The sequence below is a fragment of the Pseudophryne corroboree genome, chromosome 10 (genome assembly GCF_028390025.1).
Source record: "Pseudophryne corroboree isolate aPseCor3 chromosome 10, aPseCor3.hap2, whole genome shotgun sequence".
NCBI classification, from domain to species: Eukaryota; Metazoa; Chordata; class Amphibia; order Anura; family Myobatrachidae; genus Pseudophryne; species Pseudophryne corroboree.
Window position 1 is genome coordinate 100,706,623 of NC_086453.1, and position 21,239 is coordinate 100,727,861.

Genomic DNA, 21,239 nt, shown 5'->3' on the forward strand with positions numbered 1-21,239 from the left:
TACTGCACCGTGTGGAGGAGGGGGGGCACCTGGAGGTGCACACGGGCACCCTCCTTTGATAAAACGCCCCTGTACCATACTATACCTTTAAACTGGGACACTCATGAATTACGCAGGTTCAGGAGCCTAGACGAATGGACACGACCCGCTGATGGCTACCATACAGCACTGGAGCCACATTGACAAAATGCAATGGATGAATGATGTGGCCATATAGACAACCTGTACTACGTGGCTGCATACTGGTGCTGACAATTAAAATGGGGTCTGGAGCAGTGGTCACATGCACTCCTTCCACCCAGTCCATCCGCCCCTGGATGTTTACGTAGGTCATGTGGTGTGCACCCTCCCGCAGATCATGGTGATAGGTCTGTACACATGAGGAGAAAGAAGCAAATGCAGTGTGAAAGTTTAAGGAACTGATCTCAGAAACCCATTCTACTTGTCATCAGTAGCAGCATCCTGCAACATACTATAAGTGGCTAGTCTGGAGATCCTACATGGTGACAGCCAAAACATCTTCGGCTGCCAACTTGTGGTTGCCGACCCCTGCTATACACAATGAAAGGCCATGGGGGTTATGTAGTACAGTAGGTTCCAATTGCATGGAATAAGCAGGATTTCAGTGACATTGCCATTAAATTTAAAGCTGCAATCAGTTATAAGGCTGAACCAGCTGTTCTGTAAAATTGGAACTTATTACATAACCCCCCATGGGCGGGATGTACTAAAGGAAAAATGTGGTAAAACCCCCGAAAACGGGGGTTTTACCGCATTTTCAAATTTACTAAGACCCTACCACAGCGTTTTCGCCATCCAGGGTATCGCCATCTCTGGATGGCGATACCCTATAGAAGCCTATGGGCTTCTTATCGCCGACCGACGTAACCCGCCGCAGACGCCGAACCCCTCCCCCCCGGCATACCTTCCTCCAGGCTGCCCAGGACCCGGAAGGTAATCTCCTCCTCCACCTACCAACGCAGCCAGAGGTCCTTCTGGCTGCAGGGTGGAGGAGGAGGCACCGGGGGCAGCCTGCTGCTGCTTCCCAGCATCCAGGCAGTGTGGAGACCCCTAAGAGGTGACGGAGACCCCCGCAGACCATCTCACAGGTATCGTGGGGGGCCTCTGTCACCGCATTGCGATATTGATTGCATATGTTAGTACATATGCGATCAACATCGCTGCGGTAAGCGGCGAGGGGCGGTGATGTATCTTAATACATCCCGCCCGACATCTTGTAAATAATACATCACGTTTACAATTCTGTAGCAAGTCTAGGGAAAACAAAAATGAGTATAAACATCTCACACAATCTCACAAGTGTAGCAACATAGACTGACAGTGTAAGTGGTTGTTATGAGCAGCTGCGCTAACCGTGACAGCTCACACTGACACCTCCATCCCGGCTGTTACCAGGCACCTGCAACACTGTGAGACGCCACTCTGTAGCATCAGCTTGAACTAGCTGCTGGTCCTGGTTGTTGCTAAGCAGCCAGATTGCCTCTCCTTGCTGCCTCAATGCAGCTGGTGGCACTTTGTAATTGCAGTCACATGACTGCAGCCGCCAATCATGACTCGGGGGCTTGTTCTCTGTGGGATGCGTGATTGGCTGCTGGGGTAGGTAAAAGGCAGGCAGGGCTGAGCCTCCCTGCTGATGTTTTTGTTCCACGGTAGGTAGTTAGCTGCTGCTGGACTTCCCTGCTATTCTAGGCTCCCTGCTTGCCTGAACGGACCCTGACTGCTGCTCCAGTTCCTGGTTCCTAAGAGTTGATAAGCTGCACTATTCCTGTTGTCTTCCTGCTATTCAGCCTGCACTCAGTTGCTGCTTCAGATCCAGATCCTATTTCTGACAACAGACCAGCTGCATTATTGTTCTTGGCTCCTTGCTAGTCTGCCTGTACCTTTCATACAGCTCCAGTCCCTGGCTTCAGACCGTTAACATTTGTTTTTAATTCTCTCTGGGTGCGTTCATCAAACATCCACTCCAGTCTCTCCCATTGTCACCACCTGGATACTTACATAAGCTCCTACTACCGTGAGTATAAGTCCTGTGGGCATCCAAGAATATTGATCTCTACAGGAAAGGTGGCTGCTATAGGTGAAGACCTCTCAGATTCATGTGAATCCTTAGGTGTGCCTAACATTGGGAAAGTGTTAAGCTGGGTACAAAGTCACACTGGAGCGATGGCAGCATGAAATGCTGTTTTGTAATGACATATCACCTACATCACGGGAGAGTGCACGCTCCCGTGGTTGCTGGTGACTGACGCTTAGTTTTATGTGCTGCACATCAAACCAAGCGATATCACTAGAGTCCTGTAGTATGCTAATGAAGGACGGAACATGATCATTCCATCCTTCATTAAAGTTACTCCAGTGTGGACACACAATCTGGGCTGACGGGCATTTGTTCCGATGTAAAAAAAAAACTGGCCAAAACATATGCCCCTGCATGAACCAGTAGAGCAGAGTTTACCAAACTTCACCATTACAGTCCAGGTTGTAAGGATATTCATGCTTGAGTACAGGTGACTTAATTAGTACTTCAGTCAATTTGGTTTAACCATATGGACTCAAGCATGGATATCCTTAAAATCTGGACTGTAACTTAAGGAGGAGTTTGGTAAACTCTGCAGTAGAGGGTTTGAGCTGTACTGAGGGGATCATTCCGAGTTGATCGCTCGCTAGCAGTTTTTAGCAGCCGTGCAACCGCATAGTCACCGCCTACTGGAGAGTGTATTTTCGCTTTGCAGAAGTGCGAACGCTTGTGCAGGAGAGCGCCTGCAAAGTCTTTTTGTGCAAAACAAGACCAGCCCTTTAGTTACTCTTCATGTGTGTTGATTCTAACGACAGTGGGACGGTTTTTGTCGTCACACACCCGCCCAGCGTTCGCCCAGCAACGCCTGCATTTTCCCCGACATGCCTGCGTTTTTCTACGCACGCCCTAAAAACGGTCGGTTGCCACCCAGAAACGCCCAATTCATGTCAATCTTCCTGCGTTGTGCCGTGCGACTGAAAGCTTCGCTAGAACCTGTGCAAAGCCACAAAGGACTTTGTACCCGTACGTCGCGCGTGTACAGTGCAGGGCGTACGCATGCAGAGAAATGCCGATTTTTAGCCTGATCGCTGCGCTGCGAACAACGGCAGCTAGTGATCAACTCGGAATGACCCCCTGAGTGCTGCTGTTTAAGACAAGTTTGTAGATTTTTACCAGTTTCCAGCATTTTTACACATTTTAAGGGAATATGTGAATGCCATTAAGGAAAGGGCAGCAAAAGACTTTTGGGAGCTTGAACTGCTCTTATTCCCTACAGTGTTTAAAATCAATGAATTAATAAAGGGGGATTTACTGTAACACACCACTGTGGCACAAGGGCTGGAATTGTATCATTCATTCTTAATAACAGCCCCAATCTGCAAAGCGATAATTGAATAGATCGCAGAGAGAAAGCTCTATCCTTGCGAATCCAATCCACATACTTCTCGGGGTGTTTTTTGTGAAAAATACCCAAAGTATGTGCCGCACATGTGCTGCTGCCAACACCGTCGTCAGGTGCCTCCCCACCTTCGCACTTACCCAGTCATCAGGAGTCAGGACTCAAATGCTCCTCTGGCTCCAGTCATCTGATTGCCAGCTTCTAGCTCTGTGACCCTGTCATTTGATGTCTGCTGTAAACTGAGATGTTGGTTTACAGCAGACATCAGATGATAGGGTCAGAGTGCAGGAATCTGGCAATCAGATTATAAGAGGTACAGAGGAGCACACCGGGACACCAATCGCTGCACCATTTTTTTTTTTTAGGGTGATCAGCTTGTGGTCTTATTAGACACACATGGCTGATCAGTGGCACCAATTACGAACTCTGCTTTGCCTGTCAGAGCGGAGAATGGAGCCAGTAACTGGAAGGGGACTGTGGATGTCCAATGATAGCGTTATTATCACAGGGCTCCCTCCGGTATTTTTTTATGTTTTATTTTAGTAAATTTGGCAAGATCGCATTTTCCATCTGATTACTAAAATAAAGTGAATTAAAGGGTTTGGAGTGTTTTTTTTTACAAAACTGCTCCAAAAATCCTACATTTCAATGACACTAAAATAATGAGAAAAGGGTGTGAAAACACCCTTTTTCACATTATTTTACATAAATAATATTAATAAATACAGTATGCCCATTAGTGATTATGGGGTCTATTCATGAAGCAGTGAAAAGGGTGGAGAAGTAAGCCAGTGGAGAACTTGCCCATGGCAACCAATCAGTGTTGAGGTAACATTTATAACATGCATTCTATAAAATGATACGTAGCAGCTGATTGGTTGCCATGGGCAACTTCTCCACTGGCTCACTTCTCCACACTTTTCACTGCTTCATGAATTGACACCTTTGATTGAGACAAAGCATGTTCTGGGGCTCTGTGAAACACTGACACCCAACATAGGTCTTAGGCATCTCTCTAGCTGAATACCTTTCTATATTACTTAAGTGGCCAGAATAGAGTCTGAGAGAATGGCCACACTCATTTCCTATTAGTATTGGACTTCACTATAGCCATATCCCAAAGACTGAGTGTTAGACCATGTTTCCGCCACCCAGCCATCTTACAGCTAATATTGCTGACAGTATGACTAATATTAGGCGTGGTCTAATAGCCATGAGAGGAAGCAGTGGTCTACCTGCTCTGGCCTGGTGGGAAATAAGAATGAAATATAGAACATTGCACACATGAGATACTTATTGATCTACCTTTGTACATTTATTGTTTAAAAATATATAATTATAGTAATATGCTCAGCTAGTTATGTTTGCTCCACGCTTTGAAAATATATTTCAATCTGAAGCGCATCAGTGGACTGTGCAGCTTTCTGGCGGAGGACCCTGCATTACCAATTTGGGACTTATTACATCCTGCTATTTGGTGGCCTTCCTGCCACATACTGTACCTGGGTCTCTGGAGGCAGGTTTGAGCAACTATTTTTTTGCATACATCCCTTATGTTGGTTTTGTGGGGGTCCTTCTTTGTAGGAATATTTTTTGTTGTGGACTATTTTCTTTTACTTTTTTGGTGAATATATAAGCAATAAACTCCCCTTTCTCATACATCCTAGAGGATGCTGGGGACGACATCAAGACCATGGGGTATAGACGGGATCCGCAGGAGACATGGGCACTCTAAAGACTTTTCATTGGGTGTTGATGAAAAATTATATATATCAAGTATATATACAGGCGCTGTGATGAGTGTGCTTTTCCTAGCAGCTGAATAGATAAGGGGTAGTCAAACCCTTTCAATAACAAGAGTAGGAAAAAAGGTATACAGCGCTCATTGACACAGTGTAATCTAAAAAAGTAAGTATTTAATAATAGTTTTTTTTTTAAAAAAGACTTAGTTAAAAAAAATGCAATCTAAGATATAATGTGTCTCAATATTGACTTCAGGTGGACTTAAAAATCTATTAATACTGACACCAACTGGTATGCTTGGCACTCATCAACATATTTAAAACCAGCACATATACAGTCAGATGGTGGCAAAGCTGCCTGGGCAGTGAAACGCGTTAGGTTGAGACCTGTGTGGACATTTGCCAACCAGCACCATCACCACGCCACCATCTACAGTCAGGACCCTGCATTCTTCTTGTCTCTGTGAACCAGGACTCCTACTGGCATCGCCATTGCCGATTACATCCATAGGAGAACCTACACAATGGAATACGGAGTTCCGAGTGAACTGTGAACCAGGACCCCAACAATTGTCGCCGTTGCCATACGGACTTGTACCTTACGGGAGCCTCTTTAAACGGAACACAGACTTGGTAACCACATCCAATTGGATTAATTATTATACATCTGGTCCGTTTTTATGACTGTATATGTGCTGGTTTTAAATATGTTGATGAGTGCCAAGCATACCAGTTGGTGTCAGTATTAATAGATTTTTAAGTCCACCTGAAGTCAATATTGAGACACATTATATCTTAGATTGCATGTTTTTTAACTAAGTCTTTTTAAAAAAAAAAAACTATTATTAAATACTTACTTTTTTAGATTACACTGTGTCAATGAGCGCTGTATACCTTTTTTTCTTCCTTTTCATTGGGTGTGAACTGGCTCCTCCCTCTATGCCCCTCCTCCAGACCTCAGTTTTAGAAATGTGCCCAGGTCGACTGGATGCACTCCGAGGAGCTTTACTAAGTTTCTCTGAAAAGACTTATGTTAGGTTTTTTATTTTCAGGGAGATATACTGTCATCAGACTCCCTGCTTCGTGGGACTGAGGGGGCAGAAGCAGAACCAACTTCCTCAGAGTTTCATGGCTCTGTTTCTGGCTGACAGGACACCATTAGCTCCTGAAGGGAACTGAACGCTAGCCGTGTCTAGATGCTCACTCCAACAGCACGCCGTCACCCCCCTCACAGAGCCAGAATTCAGAAGACAGGTGACAGGTGAGTATAAGAAGAATGATCTTCTATCAAGTAAGTGACGGCTGAGGTGCGGCGCAGCTGGTGGGAGCACAACGCGCCATTGCTGCCCACACACACAGGCACTACAGGGTGCAGGGCGCGGGGGGGGGGCACCCTGGGCAGTAAAAAAAATACCTCAAAACTAGCTAAAAGGGGTCATAATTTGCCGCTGGCACAGCCCTACCCCCGCCAGTATAAATATTACAGTGTTTATATGAGTGTAAGGATGCGCCATTGCGGGGGCGGAGCTTCTTCCTCAGGCAGCCAGCACACTACTCAGCGCCATTTTCTCTCTCTCTCCTCAGGCTGCAGAGAACACGCTAGTCCTCTCCTCCACTTCTGACAAGTACAGGGTGCTATTAAGGGGGGGCACAAAGCGATTGTGGTGCATTTAATAGTGTGAATTACTGTTTAAAGGCGCTATTTGGCTGTGGACATTCTGTGTTCACAGGGAATACTGGCGCTGGGGTTGTGAACTGGCTGCTCCTATCCTGTGTCCCTCTGACAGATTTTACTGTGGGTCTGTCCCCAAAATAAGTCCCAGTGTGTCTGTTGGTGTGCTGTACACGTGTGAGACATGTCTGAGACAGGAAGTTCCTCCCCGGAGGAAGCCATTTTAGGGACACAGAGTTGTAATGTGGTGGCGCTACCGGCACACCAAGAGCCTGCATGGGTGAAAGAGATATGTGACAGTATGCATCTGATTAATCGTAGATTAGATAAGTCTGAATCTAAGACTGCATGCTGGAGAAAATCTGTGGAAGATGTGATCTTTCAGGATGCTGTTATACCTCATGCGGGCGGCCCCTCTGGGTCATATAAGAGACCATTTGCAAATGTTGTAAACACTGATACCAACACGGATTCTGACTCTTGGGTCGACGATAGTGAATCCAGATAGATAGATCATAAATTGGCAAAAAATATACAATATATGATTGTGGCTATAAGGGACGTGTTGGAGGTTACAGAAACCACTCCTGTACCTCAGGAGAAGGCGTATTTATGTAAGTAAAAGAAGTCCAAGGTCACGTTCCCGCCTTCATACAAACTAAATGCTCTGTTTGAAGGGATGTGGGTGAATCCTGATAAAAGATTTCGTATTCCCAAAAGGATTCACAAAGCTTACCCTTTCCCGGCTGAGGACAGGAAAAAGTGGGAGTCACCCCCTGTGTTAGACAGTGCACTTTCCAGGTTGAAAAAGAAGGTAATTCTCCCTGTTCCTGGCACGGCTTCTCTTAAAGAGCCGGCAGACCGCAAAATGGAAACGACATTTAAATCCATTTATGTTACCAATGGTACACAGATTAGGCCCACTATTGCCTGCGCATGGGTGAGTCGCGCTATTGAAAAATGGTCAGAAAGCGTGTCATCAGAAATTGACATGATTGATAAAGATGAGATACTTCTTAAGTTAGGGAATATCAAGGAAGCTGCCGCCTACATGCTGGAAGCAGTGAAGGATATTGGACTCTTGAGTTCACAGGCCGCTACCATGGCAGTATCGGCTAGGCGGGCGTTGTGGATTCGCCAGTGGAACGTGGATGCAGATTCCAAAACAAACATGGAGGCTCTCCCATATAAAAGTGAGGCCTTATTTGGCGATGGCCTGGATGCGTTAGTCTCGGCAGCTACCACAGGTAAGTCGACATTTTTGCCCTCTGTGCCTGCACCGGCAAAAAAGACCTATCACCCGCAAATGCAGTCCTTTCAGCCCAATAAATACAAAAAGACGAGAAGTTCCCCCTTCTTTGCAGGTAGGGGAAGGGGAAAGAAGCCCACAGCGGCTCCAGGTTCCCAAGAGCAGAAGTCTACCTCTACTTCTGCCAAATCCCCAGAATGACGCTGGAGCTCCCTTGCGGGAGGCCGCTCGGGTGGGGGCACGTCTCAGACTCTTCAGCCAGGATTGGATTCTGTCTGGCCTGGTTCCCTGGGTGTTGCAAATAGTATCCTAGGGGTACCAGCTGGAGTTTCAAGATGTTCCCCCATGCCGATTTTTCAAATCGACCTTGCCAGTTTCTCCGTCAGAAAGAGAAGCAGTAACAGCGGCAATCCAAAAATTATGTCAAGACCAGGTCATAGTCCTGGTACCGTTGTCACAACAAGGGAGGGGTTTTTATTCAAGCCTCTTTGTGGTTCCGAAGCCGGACGGCTCAGTCAGACTGATCCTAAATCTAAAGGATCTAAATTGTTACCTAAAAAGGTTCAAGTTCAAGATGGAATCACTTCAGGCAGTGATTGCCAGTCTGGAGGAGGGGGACTACTTGGTGTCGGTGGACATAAAGGATGCTTACCTGCATGTTCCCATTTATCCTCCTCACCAGGCTTATCTGAGATTCGCGGTTCAGGATTGCCATTACCAATTTCAGACGTTATCTTTCGGTCTCTCCACGGCACCGAGGGTATTCCCCAAGGTGATTGCGGAGATGATGGTTCTCCTACGTCAGAAAGGAGTCAATATAATTCCTTATCTGGATGACCTCCTGATAAAGGCGAGATCCAGGGAACTGTTGTTACAAAACATATCACTCTCTCTGTCAATACTCCAACAACACGGGTGGATCATAAATAAAATTACCCAAAGTCACAGTTGGAACCGACGACAAGGTTGTCTTTCCTCGGGATGATTCTGGACACAGAAGTTCAGAGAGTATTTCTTCCGCTGGAAAAGGCTCTGGAAATCCAGAAAATGGTAAAACAGATATTGAAACCATCCAGTGTGTCGATCCATAAGTGCATTCGGTTGTTGGGGAAGATGGTGGCGGCCTACGAGGCCATACAGTTTGGCAGGTTCCATGCCAGAGTATTCCAGTGGGACCTGTTGGACAAGTGGGGTCACACCTACACATGCACAGAAAGATAATCCTGTCGTCAAAAACCAGGATTTCGCTCCTGTGGTGCTTACACAGCTGTCACCTACTAGAGGGACGCAGGTTCGGGATTCAGGACTGGGTCCTGGTAGCCAAGGATGCAAGTCTCCGAGGCTGGGGAGCAGTCTCTCAGGGAGAAAACTTCCAGGGACGTTGGTCACAACAGGAAGCCTGCCTTCACATAAACGTTCTGGAGCTAAGAGCCATTTACAACAGCCTTCAACAAGCGGTACATCTTCTTCAAGACCGTTCCGTGCAGATCCAGGCGGACAATGTAACAGCAGTCGCATACATAAATAGGCAGGGCAGAACGAAAAGCAGAGCGGCAATGGCAGAGGCTACAAAAATCCTCCGCTGGGCATAAAAACATCTGCAAACTCTGTCGGCAATTTCATTCTGGGAGTAGACAACTGGGAAGCAGACTTCCTCAGCAGACATGATCTCCATCCAGGAGAGTGGGGCCTCCACCAAGAAGTCTTCGCAGAGGTGACAAGTCTTTGGGGAGTTCCTCAAATAGACATGATGGCGTCTCGTCTCAACAAGAAGCTTCAGAGATACTGTTCCAGGTCGAGAGACCCTCAAGCAGTAGCAGCGGATGCACTGGTGACCCAGTGGGTGTTTCCGTCAGTGTATGTCTTCCCTCCACTTCCGCTGATCCCAAAAGTACTCAGGATCATAAGAAAAACAAGGGTTCGAGCAATCTTCATTGCCCCAGACTGGCCAAGGAGGGCTTGGTACCCAGATCTTCAGCAGTTACTCATAGGAGATGCTCGGCCTCTTCCTCCTCGAGAGGACCTGCTGCAGCAGGGGCCATGTGTGTACCAAGACTTACCGCGACTACGTTTGATGGCATGGCTGTTGAGCGCCGTATCCTAGCCAGGAAGGGTATTATCGAGGAGGTCATCCCCACCCTTATTCAGGCCAGAAAGGGAGTAACGTCGAAACATTACCACCGTATTTGGAGAAAATATGTATCTTGGTGTGAATCCAAGAAAGCTCCTACGGAAGAGTTTCACTTAGGACGTTTTCTCCATTTTTTACAGGATGGTGTGGAGGCGGACCTCCGATTGGCATCAATCAAGGTCCAGATTTCGGCCTTGTCAGTGTTCTTCCAGAAACAATTGGCCTCTCTTCCAGAGGTTCAGACCTTTGTGAAAGGGGTTCTGCACATCCAGCCTCCATGGGACCTTAACGTGGTCATGCGGTTCCTTCAATCGGATTGGTTTGAGCCTCTACAAAAGATAGAGCTGAAATTTCTCACTTGGAAAGTGGTGATGCTCTTGGCTTTGGCATCCGCAAGGCGGGTGTCTGAATTGGGGGCCTTGTCTCACAAGAGCCCTTACTTGATCTTCCATGAAGATAGGGCAGAGTTGAGGACTCGTCAACATTTTCTTCATCTTTCCACATAAACCAACCTATTGTAGTGCCAGTAGTTCAGCAAGCTCATACTACGGCTGGATTGCCGTTACCGACGTTGGTAAAGGCCCACTCCACTAGGAAGGTGGGCTCATCCTGGGCGGCTGCCCGGGGGGGTCTTGGCATTACAACTTTGCTGAGCAGCTACTTGGTCAGGGTCAAACACATTTGCTAAGTTCTACAAGTTTGACACCTTGGCCGATGAGGACCTCAAGTTTGGTCAATCGGTGCTGCAGGGTCATCCGCACTCTCCCGCCCATACTGGAGCTTTGGTATAGACCCCATGGTCTTGATGTTGTCCCCAGCATCCTCTAGGACGTATAAGAAAATAGGATTTTGATAACCTACCGGTAAATCCGTCCCAGTGCGTACTTTACCTGCAGTTTAGTTATTAGAATTACACAAGTTGTGTTATCTTGGTTTCAGCATGTTGCTGCATTTGGTTCATGCCTGTTGGCATGTGTTATGTTGAATGCCATGAGTGCGGCATGGTTGAGGGTGAGAGTTGGTAGATAGCTCACCACTAGTTAAGTAATTCCTTCCTCGAAATGTCAGTCTCCCTGGGCACAGTTCCTACAACTGAGGTCTGGAGGAGGGGCATAGAGGGAGGAGCCAGTTCACACCCAATGAAAAGTCTTTAGAGTGCCCATGTCTCCTGCGGATCCCGTCTATACCCCATGGTCTTGATGTCATCCCCAGCATCCTCTACGGACTAGGAGAAAAGGATTTACCAGTAAGTTATCAAAATCCTATTTTCACCATTGTTTGTATACTGCTCTGTTACATGGTATGATTCTCCTGAGGCATCTAATTCTATATTTGAGGTGGAATTCAAACCCCTTAAAAGAAACCAGAGTAGATTTACCTATGTTTGCAGAAGTGGGGCATATAAGTAAAGGCCATCAACCAAGGGCGTAGCTAGAACTTTGTGGGCCCCATAGCAACATTTTGAAGGGGCCCCTATCCTAATGCTTCTAGAGAGACACCTCTCCACAGCAGCTGTTAATTTTATGCCCTCTAATAGTGCCCTAGCTCATTTTCTATTCAACAGTAGTGTCTTATTTAATGTTATGCCCTATATTAGTGCCCTAGTTTATTTAATGAACCTTAGTGGTGCCCTAGTTCACGCTATGTCACATTGTAGGACTCCCAGTACAGATTGTGCAACACAGTACCCCCAAGTCACATTATGACATACCGTGTAAGGGCCCTTATGTACCACCCAATAGTATATAACACATGTAACTTTGACAGGGAAGGAGGGCCCCACTCAGCTCTGGGCCCCATAGCAGATGCACTCCCTGCACCTAAGGTAGCTACGCACTTTCCAGCAACGGAGGTTGTCTGTATATGCCTAAAGACACATAGGAACATAGGGTACCTATTACAGGTAGGTGCCCTATAAGTTATTGTCACACTCTTGAAGGAATGGTTTTTTAATCACCTGACATTTGACTCCCTCCCAACTTCTTATTTATGTAAAAAAATACGAGGAAGGTCACAATGTAAAAAATTATTTGAAGAGGACCACTCAAGACTGATATCATTAGTGGACTCAATTATCAGACAATGCCTGTGGTCTCTTTACAATATTTTATAGCGTTACTCTGGTGATATAAATGAGAATATTGGCACTAGCGATTTGCTTTGACTTTTGTAGTTCTCCTACTTCCCGTGACATTCATTCTTTGGACCTACTAAGGTGTTCGGAGCTTATTTGAGCTTTATGTTGTGATGAAAGTGACTTGTCTTCTAGAGGTTCAATTTATTAAATAAAAATCCCTCCTGTGATTGTGGAATTATCACAGCATAAATCTGTCTGCACTGCTGCTACATGACTCCTGCTTCTTCCAATTTCCTTGGCACTGAATTAGTCTTAAACTGGAATACTTTTTTTTACAGGGATGTGAGATGTTGGTCTGCACCTGTTCTACTATAAATATGTAACTAAGGTAAAGGTTCAAACTTTAATATTGACTTGATTGCAACATTTTTGGTTTCTGGTCCTCAAGCAGTAATTTGAGCTGACCATTAGTGTTTTTGGATCTGCATAACAATACAAACTGAATATCCAAGAGCTGCACCAGATGAGTTAATTATATATTGCTGATTTATTAGATGCAAGCAGAGTGTAAGGTACAAAACTCATTGCTAACATCCATGCCAGTAATTAGTGATCTTGTGTTATGCTAATCTTTATACACTTCCTCAGGATGTTGTTGACTATAACTATTTGTCTCTTTGAGTGTCCATTTCAGTCTCAGTTGATGGCATAAGTGTTACAAAATGCACCTAAAATTAATTTCACACTTTCCAAATCCATAAAGCTTCTGGGGTCTTAGGAAGTTCTCCCCAGGTCTATGGCTGCTCGCATTGAATTTACATGCCCGAACTAATTTCCCACTTAAACTTGTGTGTACATGTACAGTACAGTACAGTGTGTATGCTTGCAGATCTCTTCACAAGAGTCACAAGTCTTACAGAGAAAGCTGCAGGTTAGACAGAAATAGCTGCTAATTACAGAAAATGTTGCCAATATTTTCAAAGAGCTGTCAATCTGAAGGGTCCAGGTCAAGTTAAAAGTTGCAGAGGGAGTCCAGGTCCTTGAAAAGATACAGAGAGTGTCCAGGTCATGTACAGTTTTGCAGAGGGAATCCGGGTCCATTCCAGAAAAGCAATGGAAGTCCAGGTTATTTCAGAGTTGCAGAGGGAGTCCAGGTCCTATATAGAGTTATAGAGGTAGTCCAGGTCCTATACAGAGTTATCGAGGGAGTCCAGGTCCTGTACAGTGTTGCAGAGGGAGTCCAGGTCCTGTACAGTGTTGCAGAGGGAGTCCAGGTCCTGTACAGTGTTGCAGAGGGAGTCCAGGTCCTGTACAGAGTTGCAGAGGGAGTCCAGGTCCTGTACAGTGTTGCAGAGGGAGTCCAGGTCCTGTACAGTGTTGCAGAGGGAGTCCAGGTCCTGTACAGAGTTGCAGAGGGAGTCCAGGTCCTGTACAGTGTTGCAGAGGGAGTCCAGGTCCTGTACAGAGTTGCAGAGGGAGTCCAGGTCCTGTACAGTGTTGCAGAGGGAGTCCAGGTCCTGTACAGTATTGCAGAGGGAGTCCAGGTCCTGTACAGTGTTGCAGAGGGAGTCCAGGTCCTGTACAGAGTTGCAGAGGGAGTCCAGGTCCTGTACAGAGTTGCAGAGGGAGTCCAGGTCCTGTACAGTGTTGCAGAGGGAGTCCAGGTCCTGTACAGAGTTGTAGAGGCAGTTCAGGTCCTGTACAGTGTTGCAGGGGGAGTCCAGGTCTTATCTATTGGAAGTCCAGGTCCTATCCAGAGGGAGTCTGGAATAATTCCAATTGTTTATAGAATATCTTGTTCCATTTCCAGTGTTGTAAGTGATGCTGCTATTTTTGTTGATAATACTGTATTATTACATTTCAGCCTTGTGTGACACAAGAACCTTTTAGACATTTTATTTCAGTTTAACTAGTCTTCCAGAATTCCAAAACTGGTCCATGCTTATGGCAAGGGTGGGTAACTCGCTATATACCACACAACACTGTACACGTTTATAAACACCATTACTGTGGACTTTTTTTCTGCCTGATGCTTGGGCTTAAATTTCCCCACACTACCAGGACTACTTAACCCATCATCCTTTGCACCTACCTGTATGCATGTTTATTTTTGTTTAACCATTTAACTGACGATTTTCGCTTCAAAACCATTAATAACATTGTTTTTTTTTAAATTTATTGTATTTAATAAAGTTTTAAAAGTATTTCTTAAAATATTTAAACATTATATTATGCACATCTGCAGAACGGATCTCCTCGTCTGACCATGCCAGTTAAGTGGTTATTACCCACATCATTGCCTTAATCTTTCCATGTAATTTATAAGCACTACAGTTCCCATTATAATGGTCTTCTTCTTCATCGGGGATGTACTATGTTTGGCCGGCTGTCAGGATCCTGGCGCCCAGCATACCTGCGCCGGGATCCCGACCGCCAGAATGCCGGCAGTGGGGTGAGTGCAAAAGAGCCCCTTGCATGCTTGCCGCGCTCACCACGCTGCGGACACGATGGCACGCTAAGCACGCCACGCTATTTATTCTCCATCCAGGGGTGTCGTGGACACCCCAAGAGGGAGAATAGTTGTCGTTATACCAGCGGTCGGGATCCTGGCACCGGTATGCTGAGCACTGGGATCCCGACTGCCGGTATATCAAGTGCCACCCTTAATCGGAGTAAGAGTTATATTCTTCATTGTCTTGAATATCAAGAGACTCATTATTACTCTTCATTAGGGCGATTCTCCGTGGTTGAAGGGAACAGCTACACAAATTCAAACAACATACTTCGCCATAATATCAAGATTTTAGTGGGTCTTAAGTTATAGGGTAAGGCATTGCTACTAAGCAATTCAGTTTTCATATAAGAACAGTTTCTTAAGCTCAGCTGAAAAGGGAAAAAAATTAAAAGCATGTGATGCACGGGACTTTATGCTCACTTTCTGGATAATCGCCCATTATTGCCTCAATCACCAAAGTCGTCATCATCTTTCATAACTGAAATGGGTTTATTATATTCAGAGTGTGTATTCATCAAGTTATAGTTTTCCCTTCTCATCCATGTCCTTTCATCAGTATTTATTCCTTTCAAAGTATGTGCATGTAGGTTTAATTAAATCTACTGCCCTCTTTAAGACTTCCCCAACCAGTGATATTAGTTAAGAGTGTGACTTTTAATGTGGCACTGATGCACAGAGGCATTCCACACTACTGGTATCCTAATTCGCCAATGCTAGTGGTTTCCTTAATGAATGTTATTAATGACTGACTCTGTTCAGTAGCACTGTTGAATATCATCATTCATTGAAACATTTCCTGCATGGATACTGTATTGCTAGTAATATGGACTAGACATATTCCGGTTCACTCCAGCCCAGCCCTGCCCTTTCCTGTTATACTTAACATACTATTTTTCACAAAATCACACATTGTATGTGGCTTGAATTTTCAGCCTCTAAATCACTGGAATGTAAATACATACAGCAATGTAGACCTGAAAAGCACTCCCTATGCATACTGGTCTACATTCCTGGAAGCTGGGGGAGACTCATGATTTTTCTAGTAGTCCCCTGCACCCCTGGAACAGTGGGTGTATGTCCCACACCCTGCCCACATGCTAGTGAAGTGGGCAGAATGGGGAGATAATACAAGGGATCGTGGGCTCGCAAAGTGTGGCTAAATGGTGAAAATCACATCATTTTAGCTCCCTGCCAGTGGACCCACAAATCGCGAATGGGGAAGGGGCTGAATTATGTGCTCCAGCCAATCAGCTCATATCTGTCATGTGTTTGAAAAATTACAGTTGGAAGCTGATTGGCTGGAGCACCATTTATCATATGCAAAGAGTTTTAAATAGCTAAAACTCTTTGATAAATAGGCCACAAAGTTTGTATTCAAATAGTAAATGCCATAAGGTATTATTCAATATCATTGAAATCTCAAAAGTAGCAGCGATGCAAACGGCTTAATTTGAATATTATGAAACTGGTAATGGAGCTGACAGACTATTAGCCAATAAGAATTATTGCAGCATAATGACAGCACCCATTATAAAGTACAGCATGTTCTAGATAAATCTGGGAGGGAAATCTGTAATCCAATTCTAACAGTTCATAATATTTTTTTTTCAAAGTACTATGAAACACTGTGTAGCCTCAAAGAAGACGGTGATTCTCTTTCACCCACTTCTGAAACTGTATATTGTTATGTAGCCGCCCTGAAATTTAAGAAAATATATTGTAGTAGAGAGACCCTGGAATTCCCATGGAATCCACAAGATATCTCTTAATCTATTGGCAAACTTAAGCTACATAAACCACTAGGAAATTATTATTTTAAACATTTGCATTACACATTTCAGTTATTTGTTTAATAGATTACCATGCAAAATCTACAATGACCAAAGAAAACATTGCAAGTTATTTCCTAGGGGCGTAGCCAGAACTCAGTGGGCCCCATAGCAACATTTTGAGGGGCCCCCGTCCCAGTGCTTCTAGAGAGACACTTCTCTGCAGCAGTTGTTAATTTTATGCCCTAAAAACTAGTACCCTAGTTCATTTTCTGAACCATAATAAAGCCATATTTAATGTTATGCCCCATAGTAGTGCCCTAGTTTCTTTTAGTGCTTAAGATCACCCTATGTCACATTGCAGAGCAGCCAGTACACATTATGCCGCACAGTACCCCCAATTTACATTATGATATATAGTGCTCCCCATTCATATTGTGCCTCATTACAGTGCCCAGGTTAATCTTACTTAACATCAAAATGCCCTCCAGTTCATTTTATACCACACTACAATGAGCAAGTGCAGGGGCATACCTAGATATTTGCAGGCCCCGAAGGAAAAAGTTTGAAAGGCTTCTAAGGTACCCCCATTGGCAAAAAATGTATATAACACACATGTAACTTTGACAGTGAAGGTGGGCCCCTCTCAGCTCTGGGCCCCATAGCAGCTGCACTGCCTGCACCTATGGTAGCTACGCACTTGTTCCTAGGATAATGTTTAAAGTGTGCATAATATACCCAAGCCTGATAAGGATCCACCCTCTGGTTGTAACTATAGACCTATGGCAATCAATATCACTTATATCAAAACTGACTCTTTCATAGCTACCCCTTTCAGGCCACTGTTCATCAAATGTAATTTCTCCCGATCAAACAAGTTTTATTCCTGTCACGCCTCAGATAACACTAAAAGAATGTTGAGCCTATTTATACACGTCAGTGCCATGGGAGATCTAACAACTGTAGTGTCACTTGATGAGGTAAAATCGTTTGACAAACTGTGCTCAAACTTACCCACAACAGAACGGAATTGGACAGAAATGGAAGGACAGATAAAACCACATTGAAGATTGTCCTCTCTATATTACTGAAATCTTTGCTTTAGGTTCAGATAAAGCATAAACCTTTACTCTTGGAGGCATTGGGGTAAATTTACTAAGATTCGTAATTTCCGAAAAAAGGTCAAAGTTCAATCACGAATGACATCGACAGTGTAAAACTGCAACTTTTTGAATTGATTACGATGGATTTACTAAGCTGTCGTATTCGGGTTTTTCTTTTCTTCCGATGTCGATGTCATTCGTTTTTTTTTACCTATTTTTACGGCAGTGATTAGCAAAACACTGCCGTTTTTTTTTACAATCAATCTCGGCCGGATCTGTGTGATCCGTGCTGGGGTTCTTATTTTTTTTTTTTTTTAATTAAACAATGTAAAATCCCCAAAAAAAAATGCGTGGGGTCCCCCCTCCTAAGCATAACCAGCCTCGGGCTCTTTGAGCCGATCCTGGTTGCAGAAATATGGGGACAAAATTGACAGGGGTTCCCCCATATTTAAGCAACCAGCATCGGGCTCTGCGCCTGGTCCTGGTTCCAAAAATACGGGGGACAAAAAGAGTAGGGGTCCCCCGTATTTTTAAAACCAGCACCGGGCTCCACTAGCTGGACAGATAATGCCACAGCCGGGGGTCACTTTTATACAGTGCCCTGCGGCCGTGGCATCAAAAATCCAACTAGTCACCCCTGGCCGGGGTACCCTGGGGGAGTGGGGACCCCTTCAATCAAGGGGTCCCCCCCCCCAGCCACCCAAGGGCCAGGGGTGAAGCCCGAGGCTGTCCCCCCCCATCCAATGGGCTGCGGATGGGGAGGCTGATAGCCATTTGTGATAATGAAAAGATATTGTTTTTAGTAGCAGTACTACAAGTCCCAGCAAGCCTCCCCCGCATGCTGGTACTTGGAGAACCACAAGTACCAGCATGCGGCGGAAAAACGGGCCCGCTGGTACCTGTAGTACTACCACTAAAAAAATACCCAAAAAAACACAAGACACACACACCGTGAAAGTATAATTTTATTACATACATACACACATACATACATACTTACCTTATGTTCTCACGCAGGTCGGTCCTCTTCTCCAGTAGAATCCAAGGGCTACCTGTTGAAGAAATTCTACTCACCAGATCCAGTGGTCCAGGCTCCTCGGCAAATCCAGGGATAATCCACGTACTTGAATAAAACAAAAAAACGGTTGCCCGACCTCGAACTGAAAGGTGACCCATGTTTGCACATGGGTCACCTTTCCACGAATGCCAGAAACCCACTTTGCCTTCTGACTAAGTGGGTTTCTTCAGCCAATCAGGGAGTGCCACGTTGTAGCACTCTCCTGATCAGCTGTGTGCTCCTGTCCTCACTGACAGGCAGCACACGGCAGTGTTACAATGTAGCGCCTATGCGCTACATTGTAACCAATGATGGGAACTTTCTGCCCTGCGGTTGACCTAAAGTGACGTCACCGCTGAGCAGAAAGTTCCCAGCATTGGTTACAATGGAGCGCATAGGCGCTACATTGTAACACTGCCGTGTGCCGCCTGTCAGTGAGGAGAGCAGCACACAGCTGATCAGGAGAGTGCTACAACGTGGCACTCCCTGATTGGCTGAAGAAACCCACTTAGACAGAAGTCAAAGTGGGTTTCTGGCATTCGTGGGAAGGTGACCCATGTGCAAACATGGGTCCCCTTTCAGTTCGTGGTCGGGACACCGTTTTTTTTTATTTATTCAAGTACGTGGATTAACCCTGGATTTGCCGAGGAGCCTGGACCCATGGATCTGGTGAGTAGAATTTCTTCAACAGGTAGCCCTTGGATTCTACTGGAGAAGAGGACCGACCTGCGTGAGAACATAAGGTAAGTATGTATGTATGTGTGTATGTATGTAATAAAATTATACTTTCACGGTGTGTGTGTCTTGTGTTTTTTTGGGTATTTTTTTAGTGGTAGTACTACAGGTACCAGCGGGCCCGTTTTTCCGCCGCATGCTGGTACTTGTGGTTCTCCAAGTACCAGCATGCGGGGGAGGCTTGCTGGGACTTGTAGTACTGCTACTAAAAACAATATCTTTTCATTATCACAAATGGCTATCAGCCTCCCCATCCGCAGCCCATTGGATGGGGTGGGACAGCCTCGGGCTTCACCCCTGGCCCTTGGGTGGCTGGGGGGGGGGGGACCCCTTGATTGAAGGGGTCCCCACTCCCCCAGGGTACCCCGGCCAGGGGTGACTAGTTGGATTTTTGATGCCACGGCCGCAGGGCGCTGTATAAAAGTGACCCCCGGCTGTGGCATTATCTGTCCAGCTAGTGGAGCCCGGTGCTGGTTTTAAAAATACGGGGGACCCCTACTCTTTTTGTCCCCCGTATTTTTGGGACCAGGACCAGGCGCAGAGCCCGATGCTGGTTGCTTAAATATGGGGGAACCCCTGTCATTTTTTTCCCCATATTTCTGCAACCAGGATCGGCTCAAAGAGCCCGAGGCTGGTTATGCTTAGGAGGGGGGACCCCACGCAATTTTTTTGGCAAAAATAAGCACTTTCCCACCCCTTCCCACTGATATACATGCACGGATCTCATGGATCCCTGCATGCATCTCAAATCACGGAAAAAAAAAGCAGGTCTGTTTTTTTTAGGACTTTTTTACGAGTTGTAATTTTTCACGGCAGTGTTTTGTGTTTTTTTGCTTTGCACTTCTTAGTAAATGACCGAGATTCATATCTAAACAGGCGTAATTTGACCGATGGTGTATTCATTCGTAATTTTTTACCTGAACTAGCAAAAAATTACGAATGCCCTCATCACTGCCGTGATTAGTGTTTAGTAAATGACCGAGATTAACCGAGATGACACTTTGAAGAAAAAACGGCATCTCGGTCAAAATCGGGAGCTTAGTAAATATACCCCATTGTATCTGATAACGATCAAGACGGAGATGTACTGTATCAAACTTTGGAGAGAGATAAAGTACCATCCAATCAGATCCTAACTTTGGGGGTCATTCCGAGTTGATCGTAGCTGTGCTAAACTTAGCACAGCTACGATCATGTTCCCTGACATGCGGGGAGACGCCCTGCACAGGGCTAGCCCGCCCCGCATGTTAGTGCCGACCCTCACGCAGAAGTGCAAAGGCATCGCACAGTGGCGATGTCTTTGCACTTCAGGAGTAGCTCATGACACGCCCCTGTGAGCAATTGATGCCCCCCGCCCCCAGTGCATGCACAGTGACGTGCTCCTAGGCTGCTCCAAAGCCCCAGTCCATTCCTGTAAATAGGTGACTTCTGGTACAAGTCTCACAAAGTTTCTGATCACCTGGGTGCTTTGAGGAGCAAAAGTGACTGTAAAGTTTCTTATTTTAGGGGACAAGGTGATTTACCTAATGCTCAGAGAAAGCTGACCCGGCAACACCTGAAAAATTACAATAGAACTTAAAGTATAGTACTGTACTTTCAAAACATCTATTATACATTGTAATATACCTTGCCTTCGGTGGAACCCTGGTAGAGGTCAGAGGGGATACCAAGAGGGATTAACCCTTATTTTTATGGCACCCTGTTCTCACAACACACGGCCTTCTCCATCACCAGAAGTGAACCCAAGCAAAC

The 21,239-nt window shown here is 45.5% G+C and overlaps 1 protein-coding gene across 12 annotated transcripts in view; it reads right to left on the bottom strand.

The window, feature by feature from the left end:
• The window catches only part of LOC134966138 (serine/threonine-protein kinase SBK1-like), an 85,841-nt gene that overhangs the window by 15,407 nt on the left and 49,195 nt on the right, over nt 1-21,239 (bottom strand). The window lies entirely within an intron of this gene.